The sequence below is a fragment of the Thermobia domestica genome, chromosome 12 (genome assembly GCF_964235325.1).
Source record: "Thermobia domestica chromosome 12, izTheDome1.hap1.1, whole genome shotgun sequence".
Classification (NCBI taxonomy): domain Eukaryota; kingdom Metazoa; phylum Arthropoda; class Insecta; order Zygentoma; family Lepismatidae; genus Thermobia; species Thermobia domestica.
The window spans coordinates 69,460,238-69,483,986 of NC_137465.1; the positions used below are offsets into that span (position 1 = coordinate 69,460,238).

The 23,749-nt window shown below is 36.1% G+C and overlaps 1 protein-coding gene across 1 annotated transcript in view; it reads left to right on the plus strand.

The window, feature by feature from the left end:
- The first annotated feature begins 4,423 nt into the window (after positions 1-4,423).
- LOC145666498 (putative ATP-dependent RNA helicase DHX34) overlaps positions 4,424-23,749 on the plus strand; it is a 127,982-nt gene continuing 108,656 nt past the window's right edge. Inside the window, exon 1 of the mRNA XM_081733764.1 lies at positions 4,424-4,695. The gene's annotated coding sequence lies outside the window, so the exon portion shown is untranslated. The remainder of the gene's footprint in view (positions 4,696-23,749) is intronic.

Consider the following 23,749-nt stretch of genomic DNA (forward strand, 5'->3'; position numbering starts at 1 on the left):
GATTTATCCAGTGACTTTCCACGTGAAGTGTTGAGTTTCAGAGACACTTTTCAACACACACTTTCAAATCTTTCAACACACGAAGAGGTTCTTAATTTTATTACCAAATCTGACAGCTCAGAATTTCCAAATCTTATGACTGCGTTTTGTTCATATGTAACTTTTTCTGTCACAGTTGCAAATTCTGAGCGATCATTCTTCAAGCTCAAATTAATCAAGAAATATCTCAGAAACATTATGACCCAAGAACGCCTTTCGGGTGTGGCCGTGCTGAGTATTGAGGGAAAAAGAGCTCATGAATTGGACAACTCTGATATGCTAAAATAATTTCTAGAAGCAAAAATGAGAAAGAAACTCTTCATTTGTATACAATTAGTCGATTAAAAAAACTAAAAATAGAAAAAAATGCTTATAAGTAGTTTCACAAGCTTTATATTTTATATTATGTAAATTCGTAACATACTATATATATATGTATATTCTTTTGAAATCCTTTAGGCAATACTGTTTGATACATTTCTGTCTATTTACACTACCATTGCAAGTCCGAATTTTACATGAGTATATTTTTAAAGAAGAGTGCACTCTGTTCAGTTTGCTTTTAAAAGACACACTACAATGATATAAAAAGAAAAAGGGCCAATACCCTCCCACTGATAATTTTTGATTTATGGCCGTTTCTGCTTGTATGCATAAGCTATAGATGATCATGCATGGAGCCTATCCGATGGGTAACGGGGCCACCACTAGCGATTTTCCCTAGGGGCGCAAAACGCCATTGTTACGCCACTGCTGGCGATAGTTCGTGTTGGTCCCTTCGCGATTCTCCACGACGAATCGAAGAAGCGCGGACCAAAACGAAGTCCTCGCTGCTACGCGGTGTAACTTCAACACCCCGACGCGAGATATCTGTTTCGACTCCACGAAACCCTGCCGGCAGTGGGACACTAGCTGCAATCATTCGACTCGTCTCTATATTGACGATCGACGTTTACCCGCAGGCGGGCCACTAGGTGTTGGCGACGTTTACGGCATGGGATAGGTTCATATTTCATTTAGTCTCGCTGCTGAAAGGGACGTTAAACTCAAAATCAACTCAACTCTACTCAACAAAAAATACAGTGCTTCGCATCATATATCCATATATGATAACCATGCGCTTTATAATAATTGCTGCAGCTTGTTTATTATATGGAGCCCTTAGAGCACAGGGCAATCAACCCATAACGTTGTGAGAAAAATAGACATAAAATTTGTAATGTAAGCGTCTGTATGTTGGTCTAGCGTCTGTATGTTGGTCTACGTACCTTGATTTGGGACTTTCAAATTTCATCCGTTTTTCCACTGAAAAGTATCGATAATTCAACAAGGAAATAATTAGACCATGATAATTTAATTGAAATTCATAGTAATTTTGCCCATGACAAACACTTTTCCATTTTATATTGTAAACGTCAGATCCATCATTATTGTAACAGAGCGATGCTTGAGGGATTGACCGTAGAAATTCAAACTCCGATTAGTTAGAATTTGACAACCTTGTTTTATTACAAGTATAAACTCTTTAGTCGGTAGAAAAGAGGACGTGGATCATGTGTCAGAGTTGATGACGATGTGTTTTAGTGGGTCAGTGGTTCATGTTGGATGGTGGGTCGGAGTGGGTCAGAGTGGGCCAAGGTGGGTGGTGGATCATTGATCAGAGTGGGTCGCGGTGGGTGGTAGGTCAAGTTTTCATTGACCCACGCCATCTGTGATCAAATCTGTAAAACGAAACCAAACAAAGAGCAATATTACTACACAAAACGCTCAATATCAGCTATTCATGCCAAACTATTGCATGATCCGAATAACTCTAGTATATCCACAAACTATAATTTGTCATATTTTACTTAAGTACGCCATGACTTCTGACAACCTGACACTTTAAATGTTGTTAATACGCAAAATTCATTGATCTCATCACTTACTCACTTATTCTCTTATGATCATCACAAACTTTAGGGTACTTCCCGTAGATATAGAAAGGTAAAATGTAGTATCCAGGCTTGGTGTAGCGTGCAAGTAAACAAATGAAAAGCAACAGGATAATCCCCCTCCAAACCTCCTAAAGTGGAGTGTGTTGATTATTCAACAGAAAGACTTGAAATCCAATGAGAAAATTTATAAAATGTAAAATAATAATAATAAATAAATAATAATAATAAAATAATAATAATAATAATAATAATAATAATAATAATAATAATAATAATAATAATAATAATAATAATAATAATAATAATAATAAAGGAATAACAGAATTACAAAATCAATTACGTAAACAATACCTTCCAATCAAGAAAAAATGATTGCCACTACGCAGGGCAATAACTTGTGGGGGCAGAGGGTCACTGCCCCCCCCCCCCAGGGAAGGTCCCCGCTGTTCGAGAGTTCCCATTTCAAGACAAAATTGTCTTACTCCATATACGATAAGAAAATGAAATTATAAGTGAAGCCTGAAACAAGTTCACTACATTATATAAACAACAGCACACTAAAGGTAAATAAAACAATAATGAGTCGTGGACCCATTTCAGTAAAAAAAAAAATAATAAAAAAGTCTACTATATATTCGTATATTATTGTCAGATTTGTCAATATTGTCTCCTTAATTAATTTGTCGTGTATGGAACGGGCCCAGGGGCGTAACTAACTACCCCGCAGACCTTGTTGTGCGGGAGATTCCAAGAATATCAGATATCCTCTTATCTTATTGGCCGATACAGATAAGAGATACACCACCTTATGCAGAGTCATTTTGACGTATTATTAGCATCGGACTAAAAGGCTGACTACTGCAGAAAACCTATGTTAGTCGAACTCTTTAGTAAGGCACTAATTACGTGTCAGAACGACTCTGCATAAGGCCCCAAAAGTCATGACCTACATATAGCGGAAGTTAGGACCAACTGCTGTAGGCCCTCGTGGCCGAGTGTTCTAGAGCAACGTTCTAGTAATGAAAATAGTTTTTGGCGTGGGTTCAAACCTTGCCCAAGGATTTTTTAAAATTTTTCATAACTTTTTTCACTAAAATAAGCTTGCAGTTTCGCTACGGATCCATAGCAAAAGTAATAATAATAATAATAATAATAATAATAATAATAATAATAATAATAATAAAGTACTAGTAGCAGCAGCACCAGCAGCAGCAGCAACAGCAGCAGCAGTAGTAGTAATAGTAGTAGTAGTAGTGGTGGTGGTAGTAGTAGTAATAGGAACGGTTTAGAAGCCCCGCAGAGATTGGTTAGGTTCTGTTCTCTTCCTCAATTTTTTCTGTACATTTTACATGGCCAACTTCAAACAACTGGCTAGGGTAGCGCGCGAATACTGAAACTCTTGGGATCGGCGTAAATGCTGCCGGTTCTTCTTCTTTGGAAATTAGAAGTTACGATGAGGAAGAATAGTAGTAATGTAAATCGGGAGCAATTAAAAACGACGAGGTAGACTCAATTTAAAGAACGTTTCGTGATATTTTCCTCATTGACGAAGGTCTATATAACTTGCTTTTGAGTTAAAGAAGGATATCTCGAGTAAGTCATTGTGACACTCATAAGGAACGTCTTCTCATACGAGCTTTAGTAGTTTGTATAGTCTTACATGGAACGATTTTAACTAGCTAAAAGTTTAGGTAAAAGGCTAAGTAACGCGGTAGGTAAGTGGTTAACGTATTGAACTTCTCTTCGACGGGCCGGGGTTCGAATCACGACCAGGTTGAAACTTTTTCAAATGTTTCAATTCCAATACATACTCAGTGTGACAAAAAAGATCTTCTCTCTTCCAGAAAGAAAAAGATGTTGGAATGAGGAGAATTGGAGGTCTCTCAATGAAGGCAATCATCTACTAACTTATTTCGAGCAGTTGTCCTAGATTTGATATTTTCAGCTACTTTCAAGCATTTTCTCATTAATGTGTGGTCTATATATATATATATACAAGCATACAGTATAAAATGAAATAATACATTACATACACAGCAATATTAAGATAAATATATGGTGTTCTTTGGAAAATACGATTCGAACCATAGAGATTCATTTTAGAATGGAAAAGTGTTTCGTTAGTCACCTACTTTACAATTTTACCTGGATAAACACCTGGATCAGGGCTACCAAAAGCTGTCAGTGCCGAGAAAAGTTACGTGTAATTTGGGTTCATCTGTCTAGGCGTTCTCACAACTGCAAAAGACCTGGACCCGAAGTATTGGAATTAGAGCACTTAGGAGGTAGATACTTTTGTGGCTGGGTGTACAAGGTAATTGGTGGTTTTAAGTTCATGTTTTATGCACTACAGCTTGTGTGCCAGTGGGAAATTTTTAATTATATAGGGAAATTCAATGTACGACTGAGGGAAAATGGGGAAAAGAACTAGTCGTTTAGGTGCTGGCAACATTGAATAACAAATACGAAATTCGCTACTGTAACTGTGTATGTAATTATACAGTAATACAGTTTTAAATTGAGTAGTTCTAATAAAAGATTTCATTCCTGACATGCCAGAGGGGTACTTAATGTTTATGTTGGATAACAGATATAACCATGTTATGTATGCCTTTTCGGTTTCAAGTCTTACGAACGGGTATAGTCACGGACGCCTGGAAGTACCGTAGACGATTGACTATGTAGCAGGTTATATTTCGTCCAAAAGTCCGTTTTAAAGGTAAGATTCAATTAATAATGAGCAATGAATTAAGTTTCTGCTAAATAACCTTTGCCCACACAATTTGTTGACACCAAGTCCAGTTGGGGGTGCAAATTCAGAACAGCCCAACAAAATTTTTTAATTTTACGAGTAGAATCCATATGCACAGAAAACCTCGTCCAGAATAAGAGTATTGACATTAACATGACATTATGACATCATTATATCTGAGCACAATATGCACCAACCTGTGCTAGTTGGTCACTACAAACGTATTGCACTATTCCGGTCTTGGCAGGGCGGAGCTAGAGTCCGTGTAGAGTGCGTTAGCGAAGGTGGATGTGTGCACTAATCTGTGCTAGGTGGTTACTACAAACTAGTTTTTCCATTACAATTGCATAGTAATGAACCGGTCTTTAACGCTTTAAATTTTCCCAATAAATATTACATTTTCAGAATTAACAGTTTACCTATAAATTTTAATTAAGAATATTTTCTATCTGCACCGAAAGGCTAGTGGCAAAGGATATCATTTATCCAGTAATAAACAAGGTTTCAAAAATCTCGCCAGTGGCAACTACTTTTTTACATTTGTCGAGTAAAATACAATCAGTCAAAAACGTAAATTCTAGAATAAATAGCAGGTCTTTTTTTTTTTTTTTTGTTGTTGTTGTTGTAAAAGAGATACCAATAAACAGAACAAAAAATGTATGTATATGTTTTGCTGTGTCGGTGACTGCAAAATGATCTGCGGTCACTGTGTCTGGCGAGTACTGGCAAGCAAGATTTTTCAAGCCCTGGTAATAACGTTTAAAAAAATAATCATAAAGAAAGCATTGTAAAGTTAAGCACGCCATTTCCTGCTGTATTGTCGGACCACACGAAAAATAGTATGAAAATGTAGGTACATTAAGTTAGAAGTTACCTTCAAGGCGTGTAAACTTTTCCAATTTCGAGTAGAAAATCATCAGACTTTCACTTGCTCTTCTCCACAAACCAAAATAAATTCTCCAATTCACTTAGTAAATTTCATGGTTCGGCGATAGAGCAGTTAACCGTAGGTACACTCCAATAATTTAAATGCAGTTATCCGAGATACTTTACACCTGACTAACTTCAAATAGCATCCGTCCCTCTCGACTCGCCTGCCTTCCCAATGAGTTATGAAGCTTATATCATTCAAGCTTATGTAACAAAATGAAGATCCATTAAAGACATTAAAAGATGAGTTTGACTATGTCTTTAGCTATAATATACGTGCTGTGCCAATCAATCTGTATGAAATATATATATTAATTGCTTTGTGCAGATTGTCGCCAACAAGAAACTGATTCAAGATACATTTCTTCGATACTTATGACACCTACTTCCAGAATAATGCTTTTATTGGTGCATTTACATTTCTTGATTCTACCCTTCCACTTGCAATATAAGTATACAATTAATTTATATGTAGTTGTATTTATTTCGTTTCCGTTTAATTGTGTTACATTGGTTTGTTCACCATTCATAACATTGAAATAAACACTACTGAAAAAAAAAATTGAATAATAATTTTGATTTAATCGCTTATAGTAAGGGACACATGTTTACATTATCTAATTTACTGACCTACGTCATGTTCCTATAATCACCATAGATCCTAAAACAACTAAATATTTTGAATAGATAATTCTCTATTCTACCTCGGTAATATCCAGCGCATTCCATTTTATGAAGAAAGCTGATTATATAATTGAAAAGCTTCAAGTTTAGTTGAAATAAGAAATCAAAATCTCTTTGAAATATAAAATACCACTTCGTAAGTATAGTATCACAACGCTGCTATGGCGAAGATTGACGGTAACATCTTAAGGCACTAAACTGACGCATAATTACAGATATTCCCTTAGACTATCTTGGTTTACGTCTTTCATATATACAGTGACGTGTAGTGCACCCAAGCAATGCTTGGAGAACGCTTGATTCAAAGAAATGATAATGTTTCACTTTCTATTTTATTTTTATAAGATTCATGGTTACAAATGTATGCTTAAAGTTCCCATTAATTCAATAATTAAATCCTGAAGTAGTTCTAAATTGCTTTGTATCAGAAGATTGGTGAGAATATACATATCTTTGCTATAACAAACCGTAGCCGCCGATATACATAAGCTGGGCTGCTCTCTTTCAAAGGTACGTACAGTGGTGAAAGGTTGTTACCATGACAAACGACGTGAGAGAAGTTTCGAGAACAAAGTGCGTACAAGTCTTTAACCATATACTGTATGTACATAACCAGGCACCCAGTTGACTCAATGTCCCTGCCTTCTGGTATGTGCTTGGGTCGTAATATTGTTTTTTGTTTGATTTCTTATTAAAATAAACAATTACGAAAGATGCGATGGGCTTCCTGGAAATGTTAAGTACACAGACTGTTTCGCAGGAATTATTTCTTGTTTAACTGTAATAGAAACTTCATTTGAGCAACTAGAGGGAAAAGCAAGTTAAATAACACTGGTCTGCATGGAAATCAGCCGTGACACCATTGTCGCTGATTCTTATGTAAAATGACCTGAATCCGAATATGACCTCCATTTACCGTTTTCGGGAGAGGCCCCCAACTATTTTTGTCACTTTTCGAAAATTCGGAAGGATGGAATGTATTATTATTTTAGCCTTCTGAGAGGCTATAGCACGGCCAACAAGAGATGATCTCTGGCGTTTCTTACCACATGCGGTGGGACATTGCAGCCCCTACTTTGATACCAATGTTACCAACGACGTTCACTCTGTCTTATACCATTAATTAAATTGCCACTACAGTTGTACCGAAAAAAAACCTTGACACGCGAGTAGTGGCAATGTCACTGCGAGCTGTCAGAGACGTTCCCTTCCTGGATGCACTATAGAGAGATGAGAAGTTCTAAAACATGAACAGTTGTAGCAAAGAGGTAGATTTGAAGGGTATTTACTCTCTTAAATTGTAAAAACATCAGTAAAGGTGATCGATGTTTCCTGTTTTTTCCCAATTTTACATTTATTTTCGACATATTTCAGCTTTCAGCTCCTCTCATCTTTCCCAAATCACCCCTAATAATAAAAATATATAACAACAGTTCGGAAGATTCACTGTAGTACATTGGCGCACTTGCATACGAAGTTTCATGCTTCGGTAAGTTTAAACTTGCTTTGCTAATGCGCTGTAATCCTTCCCTTCCCTTCCCCTACTACATCTCTAGCGATTGTAGAGTTAACTTGTTGCTGTGCTAAGCGGGGATTCTGTGTTTTCAAGGTGTTGAAATTGTGTAAAATGAAAGATACATGTTTACTCCTGCTTTGTCCAAGTCAATTATTGTACGTGAGTGTGAGTTGTGATTAATGTTGAGCATTGATTTACTGTTTAATTATGCCACGTGAATGTTAAAATTATCCCGATAGCTTCTGTTATGTTTACAGAGAATTGTCTTTAAAGGCGCAACAAAAATCCCTCTCTCCGCTTCTTAAAACTACTTATAAATTTTACTGTGATTGCCAAGCTGACGATCAGGACAAGGATTGGGCTCCAAAAGTATGTTGCACTACTTGCTGCAGTAGTTTGATCAAATTGTTCAAAGGTATCTATAGATCAATGCCATTTGCTGTTCCCATGGTTTGGTGCAAACCTCGCTGTTATCTCACAGATTGCTACTTTTGTATGACTTTCACCATCGGGTTCTCTAGCAAAGAAAGCATATAATTCAGTATTCTAATATCTCTGCAGCTCTAAGGACAGTTCCTCACAACGAATCTTTGCAAATCCAAGTGCCCCCAAAACATATGCTCTGCAGCTAGAAATGTATTTGAAAGACTTTGAGTCAGCCTGCACCATCAAATGATAGTTCAACTGATTCAGCTCATCGACAACCTCACTCGTTACCCAGTCGGAATTAAATGTTCTTATCAGGGATATGGATTTGCCTAAGAGCAAATTTCAGCTTCTTGGATTTCGACTTTAGCATTGGAATCCAGGGTTTGAAAAAACCCGCGCAGTTTTTGAAAAAGCCCAATCCACCTTGGTCCATATAGGTTATTTCGGGTTTAACCGGGTTTTTTCGAAATATTTCAATGGATTTGGAGTAAAAGTGTTAAACTGTGATTTATATTTCAAGATTGTCATTGTCACAACTTGCTTCAATTTTCTATTCACTGCTGTTTTGGAAAAGTGGCCGCCATTTTGAAATTTTACATTGGATCGTCGAGAAAATCTATACTGCAAATTAAGCATTTTTCTCGTGCTTCCACCGTCAAATTTAAACGTAAAAGACTGAAAATTGCGCGTTGTAGCATGGATACTTGCTATTTTGAAATTTTACGTTGGTATACCGCCAAAATCTATACAGAAAATTTAGTGTGACTCGAGCTTGTACTCTAAAAATTTTAACTTAAAAAACCGATAGTTGCACCCTGTAGTGTGTGTAGCAGAGGCAGACAAACGAGTTGAGTTGATTTTGTGTTTAACGTCCCTTTCAGCAGCGAGGCTATATGAGACGGGACCTACTGAATAACGTGTAATCCGAACCACATGAGCTCCCTCCGGGAATCGAACCCGGGGGCCCACGCCGAAGACGCGTACGCTAACCGCTTAGCCATGAAGGAGCTTGGCAGACAAACGAACAAATGTAGATCAAGTCATCCAGAAGCCTGACTGACGTTCCCCAAATATGAATACCAAAAGGGGTCTATTAATTTAATACAAAGATACAATTCATGTATAAAATAAATATTTCAAAATGTCTTATATGAAATAAACATCTTCCAGCGTAATATAAATGGCTTTATTGCTGAAGTTCACTTCCGATAATTTGTGCGTTCGATTACGGGAATTTGCCGAACACTTGTTGCAAGACGGTCTTTCCTGAAAATTAATTTAAAACAATTAACAAAGATATAATTCATATTTTATAAAGTAATTGTTTCAAAATGTCTTAAATGAAATTAAATATCTTCCAGCGTAAAACAAATAGTTTTATTGTTGAAGTATTCATTTCCGATGCTTCTGCGTTCAATTGCGGGAATTTCCCGAGCGCTTCTTTCACCAGGCAGATTTTTTTCGAAAATACAGGTTTCTTTATTGAACATCGAAACTTCCACTAGTGCGGAAATTTGAATTCAGCTCTTGAAATAGTAAGCGTTACATAGTCTTCGGAACTCTGAGCATTAAGCTTCTTAAATTTGAAAAGAATTTTTACGCTAATGCTTGTGTTGACTCTACAGAATGCTTATTTGGAGAGTAGCAACAAATGACTGAACTAAATTGTTGGAAAACTAAATTTTACTGAAGAACCCAATGGCAGAAATTTCTTTGTCTTTCTGCGAAGAGCTTTCGTAAATCAAACGTTTTCTGCAGGAATTCTGCAAAAAATTTTTGCAGAAGAAACACTTGTGATTCTTAAAAATACGCTTTACGCGACGTAAAAAATAGTTCAAACTATATTTATGCGAGTAGTTCGTCCATTTAAGACATCTATACATAGCAGGCATGTTTTTATACTTTTCTGTGGGCTATTTTTTTCTCCTCTGGCAATTTTTATGCTCAGGCGCGGCAAATTTTCTGCGATCACATCGTAGATCGCGGTATGTTCTGCTATGGGCTGAAGAATACTTGTGTTTTACATCAAACGTATAGTTTTACTAATGTAATTATATATTTACTATTAGTACCGGCACCTATGGCCTTAAACCCGTCAAACGGGTTATGAGTGCTAGCGTCCCTCGGTGTCACCGAGACCACGAGAACACTATTTGCGGAAAGTATTCTCTAAAGTACAAAACTGCATATTTTACTTCGAATAGGCTATAAGCATAATCCATACATTAATTTGTTCTATAACTATCTCAGGCTAAGTTTTTATTATTATTATTATTATTATTATTATTATTATTATTATTATTATTATTATTATTATTATTATTCATTCAGTGCATTCAGAACTTTATAAAGGTCTCATGTTGAATGTTGTTGTATACCGTAACGTGAAAGCACCTGATTCTCGCAAGGAAAGTCTAAAATCTGATTAAAAATCACTTTAAATGTGATCATCTTAGTTGTACCAATAATACACTAACAAAAAGCTCAAAAACCCAGGTGGGTTTTAAAGTGGGTTTTTTCAGGTGGGTCCAACTCTGTTGGAATCACTTAGAAAATAGCGTACAAATTTCTTCTTGCAGGACTAGGCAGTCAACGCTGAAATTACTTTTTGCGGAAGCTGAGGGGTTAGTGTTCAGCCTTAATTTAATACATTGATGATAGAATTGAAGATGCTATGTGACCCAGACAAGTGATTATTTATTCGGAAAAAACTGGAAAAATCGATCATTGTTACTGATTTTTTTTTTTTTTTTTTTTTTTTCAATTTGAGGAAGTAAATGCCCCCAAATCTACCTCCTTACTACAGCTGTTCATGTTTTAGAACTTTTCACCGCTCTAGCTCTTCAGAAGAAAGTACAGGCTAAAATAATAATCCTTTTCACTCCAAATTTTCAAAAAGTGATACAAAATAGATGGGGGACCTCCCTCGAAAACGGTGGATGATGGGGGGAAACGAAGGTCATATTCGGATTCAGGAAATTACTTTACATAAGAATCAGCAGGAATGCTGTCAGGGCTTTTTTTTAAAGACCAGTGTAATTTAATTAAAGCAATACAAGATCATGATGCTGCTATTGCATATCTTCGCTTCCATCGCACTCGAATTTCGGAACTGAGCTAAGTGATCAAACATGACGAATCACTATTTTACACAAAGAGAAGGTAAAACAGAATAGAGACATTTGAAAAGGCTTTTATGAGTCGTTTGTTTATTTGCAAAACTGAAACTTGAATTTGGAAAAGACGATGAGTCGAAAATATCCAATAATCGCAGTAATTATGTAGAGCTTTTGGACTACACTATCCAGTATGACCCACTTTAAAAGAATCATGTTAGACTTCCGTAGTATTCAAAGGTGTATAAAACCGCATTCAAAATGATTTAATTAAGTACTTGCCAATCCACTTAATATAGAAGTTAGACAGTAATTTTAATTATTTTATTTCTTTTCCGTATTAGCTGATGAGACACTAAGGTCTTAAAAAAATCACAGTTTTCTCTTGTATATCGATATACGATTGAAAGAAGATGGTAGAAAGATTTTAATGCTTCCAAGATGTAAATACGAACAAAACAGCAACGGCACTTTTAATCTTATTTTAGGGCATATTCAAAATATTTCAAATTGCGGTGAAAAACTCGCCGCACAAAGCTAGGATCACAGTGGATGGACTCTTCATTACATGGTGTACATGCTAATATAATGCTCTTTTTTCCAAATTCTTTTTGACACTGCCATGCGCACTGTTTAATTTAGCACTTCTCCAAAGTGCTTTAAGTATTCCCGATTGCTGTTTTTCTTCTTTCTTTAGGGTTTTGTTTCTACAAAAGTATGAGATTTCAAACAAACTAAAATCATATTTTATGGTAATGTCAGTATTCCAGACTAGCAGAAAATATACCAAAACCGGAATAAATTTTGCTGCGCGTAAGTCAAGTTAATTTTCTTTCTTTTCTTTTCCAGCTGGGATCTTAAAACGATATTGGGGGGGGGGGGGTAAACATATTTGAAATTTATTTTCTGTAAAGTCCGTCACCACATAATTATTTAATTAGTATTCAAAATAAACATACAAACACGGCAGAAGAATCTTTAAAAAGATATGAATCTTTATAAAAATATGTAGTGATTTGTTTGTTACTTCTCTCTTGTAGGTGGGATCCCTGGAATTTGCGGTCTACAAACACTGCGAATGTTGGTTTTCTCAGTACACTTCGTTTCCTTCCACTTTCTTCATTCTACCATTATCCATCTCATTATCGCTCTCCTTTACCCTCGGTGCATAATCGTGAAACATTAAACAAAAGTGTTCCTCCAAAAAATAAATTAATTAATTAATACATAAGAATAAGCCCAATTTCATGGCAACTCTACCTTTTGCTAGAAACAGAAATATGAATATTTAAAATTCAAGGATACTCTTGATTTTTCACTATGTTAAAATACCTTGCGCATTGTAAGTTAATATTATCTAACCACTGAAAGAAAATTGGATTCTTGTAAGAGCATTCCTTATTAGAATTTCGGTAGTTTATGTTTATGTATATTTACATCATTTCGCACTTAATAACGATCCCACACACCGATAGAAACAAGTAAGAAATTTTGCACCTTTGCTTTTCCAAGGGGACCAATGTTAAAAGTCCACAATTTCATTCATGTTTGACTTAAACGGTATCTTTATTTAACTACAAACAGTAAAAAATGATTGCCTGCACCGGGACTCGAACCCGGGATCTTCCAGCATACCGTGTCGATGCTTTAACCACTACGGTTCCTAGAACAGCCAAACACCCTCTCACTCATGTAATCGGTGCCTTCCACTCCGACCACATGACTTGCACAGCCACCTTCAAAAGTATCACCCGCTAAGTGCTTTAATTCCAAGTGCTTCCGCTCAAACTTTTATCTAGTTAAAATCGTTTCATGTAAGACTATACACAAAATACTAATGCTCGTATAAGAACACGTTGCTTATGTCAGTGTCACAACGACTTACTCGAGATTTCCTTGTTTAACTCAAAAACAAGTTATATAGACGTTCCTCAATGAGGAAAATATCATGAAACTTTGTTCAAGTTGAGGCTATCTCATCGTTTTTAATGATGGTCCCGACTTACATTACTATTCTTCCTCACTCTAATTTCTAATTTCCAAAGAAGAAAATACGGCAGACACTATTTTCACATTCTTTGAATTATATCAACACTAGTAGAAATAGAGTGTTCTATTTGTATCTTCCGTAAGTACTAGTTTATTTATTATCTTTCTATGAGGAGTTTGTGGCAAATTACTGATGATTATGAGATGAAGTCCATTGGGGGGTCGAAGCGGAAGGTCGGAATTTTAACTGTCCTCGATATTTCTGTTTTCGTGTCCCTGTCGCTTTTGGAATAAGCCGAAAGGACATGAGGTGCCACTGGCGAATAATACCACGGTTGGGGCGAATTAAAAAAAAAATTGCAAACCATGAAATTCGTGCACCAGACACCGGGTTTCGGATCCCATCGTGGTAATTATTTGTTTCTTTATTGGAAGGTCTTCTTCACGCAATTGATATTGTAAGTCTGTTATTTCTTTATTATTATTATTATTATTATTATTATTATTATTATTATTATTATTATTATTATTGAGAAGTTGAAATTGCCTACATATTTTATATTTTATAAAATTTCTCATTGGAGCATGTCTTTTCGTTGAAGAATCAAGACACTTCATTGTAACGGGTTAGGGGAGAGAGATATCAATATGTTGTTTTTTTATTTGTTTGTCTCTAGCACGTTACACCAAGCCTAGATATATTTCAGCTTTGTATATCTGCGGGAAATATCCGAAAGGTACTTTCGCTCCCAGAAAATAAAAACACGGACCACAAATGAATCAGAAAATGCTTGAAAAGTAGATGAAAATATCAAATCTAGAACAGCTGCTGGAAATAAGTTTGTAAACCATTGTCTCCATTGATAGAACTTCTCCAATTCTCCTCTTTCCGACATCTTTTTTTTCTTTCTGGGGAGGAGAAGATCTTGCTTATCACATTGAGTATGCACTGAAATGGAAATTGAAACATTTAAAAAAGATTGAGCCTGGCGGGGATTTGAATCCTGGTCAGCCAAATAGAACTTCAATGCGCTAACCACATACCTACTGCGACATTTAACCTCCCGCCCAACCTATTTGCTAGTTAAAATCGTTTAAGACTATACACAAGATATTAATGCTCATATAAGGAGACTTTGCTTATCTGATTGTCACAATGACTTACTCGAGATTTCCTTGTTTAACTCGAAAACAAATTATATAGACGTTCCTATATGAGGAAAATATCACGAAACGTTCTTCAAGTTGAGGCTACGTCATCGTATTCAGCGATGATCCCAATTTACATTTCAATTCTTCTTTTCCATAACTTCTAATTTCCAAAGAAGAAGAGACGGCAGAAATTATTTTCACATTCTCTGAATTATATCAACAAGTGTAGAAATAATGTTATATGTTTATCTACAGTTTATTTTCTTATCTTCGTATGAGGAATTGGTAGCAAAGTGTAAAAAAACTGCCATTACAGCGACTCAGGTTCGAATCTCGTCGTGGCAATTATTTTTCTTTATTGGAAGGTGTTGTTTACGTAATTGGTACTGTAATTCTGTTATTCTATTATTATTATTATTATTATTATTATTATTATTATTATTATTATTATTTCAAAGTTGAGACTTCCCTACATATTTTATATTTTAGTACTTTCTGATTGGATTTCAAGTCTTTTTATTAAAAAATCAACACACTCCATTGTAAGGGGTCTGGGAGAAGGAAATATCATCCTGTTGCTTTTCGTTTGTTTGCTTGCACCCAACACCAAACCTGGATACTACATTTCACCTTTCTATACCAAAGGGAAGTACCCTAAAGGTTTTGATAATCATAGGAGAGTAAACGAATAAGTGATGAGATAATTGAAATTCGCGCATTAACAACACTTAAAGTATCAGGTTGTCGGAAAAGTCATTTCTGTAAAATATGACAAATGATGAGTTGTGAATATACTAGAGTTAATCGAATCCATGCAATAGTTATATCATGTATAGCTAAGATATTGAGCGTCTTGTGTATTAACATTGCTCTTTGTTAGGTTTGGTTTTACAGATTTGACAACACATGGAAGATGAAAAACCAATAATTGAATTTTTACCTTATTTTATTGTTTTACTTTAGGCAAGGGAAGAATGCGCGAAGAGTGTAATTTTTACTGCTTTTTTCTTTTTTTTTCTTTTTTTGTTCCTGTTCTTACTGGAAAAGCTGTAGAAGTGAGTGAAATGAGTAAAATTAAGTAAAACGCGTAAAAATAGAAAACATAAGGTACTGAGGAAGGTTCGTTAAATTAGTTAACTTTTAAAGAAATAATCCAGTGCCCTGAAACACCAGGTTAGAGTCAAGATGAGTGCCTGTCCAGTGCCGTGCCATGAAAAGTCAGAGCCCGAGGCGAGAACATACGATGGCACCCCCGCACATAGGAGGTCGCAAGAAAAGCCGCGAATTGCTATTATGATTGGCGTAAGAAAATTTTCAAAAATAAACTCTTGTATTTTGAGAACTTTTATTACTTTTCCTCCTTTTCTTTTTCCTTCCGAATGTTGCGCTCCCTTACTTGCGCGCCCGGGGCCGTGGCCCCGCTCGCTTCCTCACGGAACGACACTATACCTGTCAAGGGTTTGAAGCCCTCTTAAAGGCCACTTTCCACTTCTTGTCCTTACGTGTTTGTATGTCTTTGTTTTTCAATTTAAAGTTGAATTCTCTGGACTATTTTTTTCTTACATAACACTACTATTTTATCATGACTGAAATCAACAAGTTTCATAATTATCACATTGGAATCGTAAAAGTGTGTAATTTACTAAATTCACTGCACATTCAATTTTTTCCTTCTCCCAGAACAGTGATATCTCAGAGTAGTAGCTTAATCGTTAGTTTCACAACGTTAGGGTCGCAGGTTCCATTCCCGCAGAGGAAATTAAGATTTTTTTATTTGCAATATTGATACTTTTGATGTATACTAACATGAAAAAATATTCAATTTCTGGGTTTTAGAGTTGAGACGACTTCCTTCACAGGTAAAATGCAAACACAAAATTACGTCATCCGTATCAACCTTCATTCGTACTCTCTGGGAACGTAACATGTTCAGCCAACAATTGAAGAATGCATAAGGATAACCCTTATTGTTAGTGTGAGCCAAAAATGTGTTGTTGTTTCCTAGGAATTCTGGAATTGTTCCTACCTGTGCACAAATTGCAAATAGCAATCGAACTCTAGTCACAAGAAGGATCCTATTTAACCCTTTATTTGGCAGAATTACTCTCAAGCAACATCGCATTCTATTGCGTTATCTGCACAAATTATAACTTCAGTGATCATTTAATTGACATTATTGATTTCATATAATATTCATATACAAGATTTGCGGGTGGCTTGTTTAGATATTTCTAATCTTCGTAAACAGGGGACAGACAAACTTAGTATTGCAGAAGCTTTATCTCCTACGTTCCGCGAAAGTTCTTTTTTCAGTTCTTTTTTATCTATAGTTTCTTTCTCTGTAGAAAGATATTTCAACGAAACTGCTGCCAATTAATGAAAGTATTCTTATGATATCTCACCATATAAGAGCAATGCTGCTCACAAGGGACGTTTGCAAACCGTGACAGCTAGATATTTATGAAAATTGGTACCCTGACATTGTAGATCGCTAATCATCGTGGTGATAATCACTTGATGCGGAAATCCCTTGTTTACCCTCTATGTATAATACATGTACCAAACAGTGACCAGATAACTGTGGCGAGTTATACACCAAAAACTCCAGAATAAGGCAAAATATGGAAAATGTATGCAGATAAGCTGATACCTAGGAGAGCGGGACGCATGACTTAAGAACACGGCAGTAGTGTCACATAAACAGTGTGCCATCCCAATACAAATTTATGTATTTTCAGATAGAACATACACCATTTTATGGTATTAAGACAATTGGCGTAAAACGTGAAAGAAAATAAGCAAAATGTAGGTTATCATTGTTGCTAAATAAGGGAGATATGAAAATGTAAAGTTGAGAAATTATGGGGTCCGTACAGAGAAATTAACAGTGTACAAGAAGACGACTGCACAAGGACCAAATGTACAGTAGAAAGTAAACTACAGCATACACATCATCCAGTGACTAACGAGCTTGATACAGGATTCACCTAAAACAGGCACATGGTAGAGTTGCCGTAAAAAGAAGTTCCATGAGACGTTGTGTGGAAATGTGCACAACAAGTCTTCCTGAAGCGCAGCAACTCCAATGGCGTTTATGTAGAATCGATATCTCGAACCGTTCCCGAGAGTTATAAAACGAACTGTCTTGAGGTTGAAACACTATGATGCCTTCCAAACTACAGAAACTAAGGCGTAGCGCCTGAGAAGAGTACAGAAAAGTTGCGGCACGAAAGGTAGCAAATCTGTGACAAGAAAGTACGTCAGAATCGATTCGCAATGATTAATGAACTATGATAGGTGTCAGTCAAGAGTATAGGGAACGTATTGTTAGCATGTGAGACAACGATGAAGATGAAACACACTATATTCAGATTACCAGTAATATACAGGTGCAAAATATTTTAATATAATACTCCAATACATACAACAGAAAAGCCACAGATAGTATGACAAAATACGCACATTTCTCGCCCTAGGCGCACACTAGACATGACGTATCAAGCCCATTAGTCATTGGATTCTGTGCATGCTGTGGTTTACTCCCTACTGCACATTTGGCCCTTCTGCAGTCTTGTTATACAGTAGTTCGTTTCATTGTACGGGCCCCATAATTCATCAACTTCAGAGCCCATATCTTCCTTATTTGGCAACACTGATACCACTTTTTTGCTTATTTTCTTTCACGTTTTATGCCAATTGTTTTACTGCCATGAAATGATACACGTTCTATTTAAAAACCTATAAGTTTGTGTCGGAATGGCAACACTGTTTGTGTGACACTACTGTCGTGTTCTTGGTCGCGTGTCCCCCTCCGGTGGGTATCAGGTTACCTGCATACATTTTTTATTTTCTTCGTTTTTGGGGTATAAGTTGGCACATCCTCTCCCGGTCACTGCTTGATATATGTATTACATGTAGAGGGTAAACAATTTCCGCACCGAGTGAATATCACCACGATGATTAGCTCTTTACGATTACTCAGGATACCAATTTTCACAAATATCTAGCTTTCACGTTTCGCATATGTCCCTTGTCACTAGCAACACAAAATACCTATTTTATGGCAATGTTGCTTTGTAATAAGTATCCTGTATTTTTTGAAATAAGTATCCTGTACAAAAATATTTTAAAAATTACGAAATTATGATCAGGAAGACATGGTTCAACCATAAGAGCAAAACTAAATATTTTAATGGTAATCCTATTAATGCTTGCCAATTAAAGGGTTAAGTAGGGATGGGCACCAGCGAGTTTTCTTTGAAACTCGACTCGACTCGAAACAGACGTATTTGAGCTGACTCGAGAACTGGGCTGGAAACGTTTCTTGTAACTCGACTCGAATTTAGGTCGAGTTTCGAGTGGAATCGATCTAAAACGAACCACATCGAGATCAATCCTGTGTGTATTTTCACGTGCTCTCTTCAAGTACCCTACATAGACAATATAATTATCAATATACCACTACTATTACTACTACTTATGATTATTATTATTATTACACGTTGTATAATCATGAAAGATAGACAGTTTGTATCTAAATAATAAAAGTAGTTGACTACCGACCTCGGTCGTCGAGAAGTCTACATCGTTCCCGAGTAGCAAATATTCGGACTCGGGCTAAAAATTGTTAAAAGTTAACAGGGCGCCAGCCAAACATGTTCAAAACTGCTTGACCCGGTTTTGGGGTTTTTAACGGCTCGAGCGGCTCACCGAACCGAGAAGTGAGTCAAGCCAACAGCCCACTCAACCGAGCCGATGGCTCTCTCAACCTGATGGTTCACCCCAAGAAGTCGGTTTGAGTCATCGGCTCAGTTGAGCCGAATCGAACCAAGCCGATGAACTTGTTCCAATAGAGCCGCTCCAGCCATGGACTCTATTGAGCCGCTCGAGCTGTTTTCTCACTTGAACCAAGCCGAGTCGGTTGACATCAGTACCCGGACTTGTCTTCTGCTTGGGCTCAAAGATTAGATCGTGCAGGTTTCAGTCTTGATGATAAGAACAGTATATACTTATATTGGTAGTCACGATATTTGAGGCTGACTCATTATAAAAATCAATTGTCTTCTCGTTATCAAGACGAGACGAGATGTTAGTAGTGCCTCATCTCGTGAACAACACTAAAAGTATTCTATATTACTGCGTACATTTCTCGTGACTCGCTTTTCAGTCTAATCAGGCAATGATTTCAAAACGAGCGAGCCATTTATCTAACTCAACTCGACTCGAAACTTGACCTCAAAAACAATGACTCGGCTTCGGAACTCGACTCGAGAAAATTACCTTTGAGCCGACTCGAAACTTGAGTTTAATTCGAACTGAGCTTCGAGTCGAGTCGAGTGTTAGCTCCACTCGTGCCCATCCCTACATTTAAGATGTCACCTCACATTTCTACCTAGAAGAAGGGCGAAACAAAATGCATTACTGCTACCAGCCAACAAATATTTATACTCCATTTCTTGTCATAAAATGATAATTCTATTTGTAAATCTATACACGTAGTAATATTCATGTGTAAACCTAAGAACATCTGACATATATCTTTCGTATTCCTATGAATAGCTTCGATTATATAACTTCTTTCCGTCTTTTGTCTTAATAATAATAATAATAATAATAATAATAATAATAATAATAATAATAATAATAATAATAATAAAAGAATAACAGAATTACAATATCAATTACGTAAATAATATCTTCCAATAAAAAAAATAATTGCCACGACGAGATTCGAATCCGGGTTGCTGTAAGTGGAGTTTCCTGTTTTACACTTCGCCACAAATTCCTCGTACGAAGATAAGAAAATATACTGGTACTTATGGAAGATAAACATAGAACCTTCTATTTCTACATGTCTTGATATAATTCAAAGAATGTGAAAATAATTTCTGCCGTCTTTTCTTCTTCGGGACCATCGCTGAAAACGATGACGTAGCCTCAACTTGAAGAACGTTTCATGATATTTTCCTCATTGAGGAACGTCTATATAACTTGTTTTGGGGTTAAAGAAGAAAATCTCGAGTAAGTTATTGTGACACTCACATAAGCAACGTTTCCTTATATGAGTATTAGTATCTTATGTATAGTCTTACATGAAACGATTTTAACTAGGTAATAGTTTGAGTGGAAGCTGAAGTGTCGCAGTAGGTAAGTGGTTAGCGTATTGAACTTCTATTCGGTAGACCCGGGTTCAAATCTTTTTGAAATGTTTCAATTTCAATGCATACTTAGTGTGACGAGCAAGATCTTTTCTGTAGAAAGAAAAAGATGTTAGAAAGAGGAGAATTGTAGAAGTTCTATCAATAGAGACAATGATTTACAAACTTATTTCCAGCAGCTGTTCTAGATTTGATATTTTCATCTACTTTCAAGCATTTTCTGATGCATGTGTGGTCAGAGTTCTTTCTCTGAACATACAGTATATAACGATATAATACATTACATACTCAGCAATATTGAGAATAATATATGGTGTTCATTGGACAACACGCTCTGAACCATAGATTCATCTCAGAATGGAGAAATGTTTCGTGCGTCATGTACTCACAATTTTCCTTGCATAAAGACCTGACTCAGTGCTATCAACTGCTGTCAGTACCGAGAAGAGTTACGTGTAAGTTGGGCTGCATCTGTCCAGGCGTTCTCACAACTGCAAATTATCTGGACCCCAAGTAATGGGATTGGAACACTTAGAGAGGGGGAGATACTTTTACTGGTGGCTGTACCACGTCCTAGCTGTTGTGTGCTGTGCTTGGACAATCCATTGTCCATATATTGAGACAACCTTCTGACGGTTGTGATTTCATATATTAATTTAAGGAGTAAACAACCGATTTAAACTTAGTTTTACACTCCAAATCCTCTGTGGGTACAAATTCATTTGTTTAATTGTACCTTTATTTGTTTAATTCTGTCAAACTGATGTATCTACATCATATTGTCTTCATATTGTACAACTTAATGTAATGCATGTTCCTGTATGAATCCAAAATATAATTTCCAACCATGGGGATCATCCGAACTTAACATTTTAACATTCTTTCTTGAATTCTTTAACATCCTTTTTCTGCTATAAAATTATCCTACACGATACTGCAGTATTGTAATAATAACATCATAACATGAATTTGCATATACGAGTATATGAAGTAAACTTTTGAAAATAGCTTTAGTAAAACACGAATTTCACACTTCTGTCCGATCCTTCTGCATGAACTAGCAAGGAAAGAAAAGCGCTTACTGATAGAATAGTCGAATGGTAAGCAGCGTGAAAAAAACGAAAATGATAAACCCAAGAACGGTTGTTCGAATCATCCTAACGATCTGCGAATTTTTTTTTTCTGAGAAAATCTACGGTAGAAGAGGATATCAAAGGTTAATAGTATATCAGAAAAAAATATTTCATAATGACGTAATCTACACCAAGAAACTCCTGCTTCATGCTGAAACAATTGACTACATCAGGAACCTACAAACTTCACTACTTTCTAGGTTTAATTGCTCTATGTTTTAACGAACGAAGCCACAGCCGGGTGGTTTTGATTGAGTCGTTAATTGTCAAATGAAAATCACGCTAAATTACAAAGTATGTCTGTACAAAAGATGAAATAAAAGTTTTTGTGGGTTTATTTGTCTGAAAATGTATTATATAAAACTTACAAGTAGAAAATATATCTAAATAAAATCGTGTTGTTTTATGAAAAAGTAATAATGGAAAAGGACAAGCTTTTAAACGATTAAATGATACTTTAGTTTAACTTTTTGAATAATTAATTTTTTTAGAAAATTATTTCCTGTAATGTTCGTAGACACCCTGAAGCCAGAATTTTCTATCGCAACAAAAATGGGCATGCAATTATGCGTTAAATTGAGCAAATCTCTTACAGAGGCATTTGATATGATTCGGTAAGGTTTCGGCAATGCTGTAACAAATTGTGCCAAGTATGTTGAATAGCACGCGCATTTCAAGGGTGGAAGAACTTCAATGGAAGCTGAGTCATGAGTAGAGACCGGATGTTAGGCAAAATGCCTATTCTTTAATATTAAAGATATGATCAAAAATAACGTTTCAAAGTTTATGTGAGGGGTTATAGTTTCGATTTAAGCCAATTTTATTTTGCCTATTTCGACCTTTACTGCCTAAATAATTGCTTTAGTGCCTAATGTTGCCTATTTTATGCGTTTTCTTTAAAATAAGCCTTCATTGGGAAAATATATAATTTATACAACATAAATAAAGACCCATATGTACGTATAATAAGTGTTTGTAAATACAAGCACGTGTTACGTTACAATGTACTGTACATACAGGGTGAACTTCAAAGATGTGCATATACTTTGGGAGGTGATTAATGACATCAAAAGAAGACAAAAAGTCCTCTTGTATTTTGTCGAATTCTGTGTCGTGTACGAGTGACAGTGGTGCCAACTTGGAATCGAAAATCAAATCTTGACAATTGGAACGGAACAGATAGGTGTGCACATACGTTGGGAGGTGATTCATGACATGAAAAGAAGACAAAAAATCCTGTTGCATGTTGTCGAATTCCTCGTCGTGTACGAGTGACAGAGGTGCCAACTTGGAATCGAAAATCGTACACATACTTCGACAGATGATTCGTGACATGTAAAGAAGACAAAAAGTCCTCAAGAATGTCAGGAAACACCTCCCGAAGTATGTGCATACTTTTATGTCTTGTTCCAATTGTCAGGATACGATTTTCAATTTAAGGCGGCACCCCTATCACTCGTACACGACGCAGAATTCCACAACATGCAACAGGACTTTTTGCCTTCTTTTGATATGCATCATGCAACAGGTCTTCTTTTGATATCACGAATCACCTCTCGAAGTATGTGCAGATCTTTTAGGTTCACCCAGTATGTATGAATGTATAATAAGCTTCGTTTTTATATGTACAATAAAAGAAGATATTAATAAACAGGTATGTTTCTATATTCTTTGAACATTATCTATGACCTGAACCTATTTTTTAATGGTATTGAGTATTTATCTTCATTATTTCGAGTTAGATTTTAGTGCCTATTTTACAGGTTTTTAACATCCGGTCTCTAGTCATGAAGAATGGATCATCCACGGCACGCGTACGAAGTTCTTCGCTGATTTAGGCCACTGTTGAGTCAGCACCGTAAGGACGAAGTTGGCAGCAACACGCCGCATGTTCAAGTCATAAGTGAGGATTGC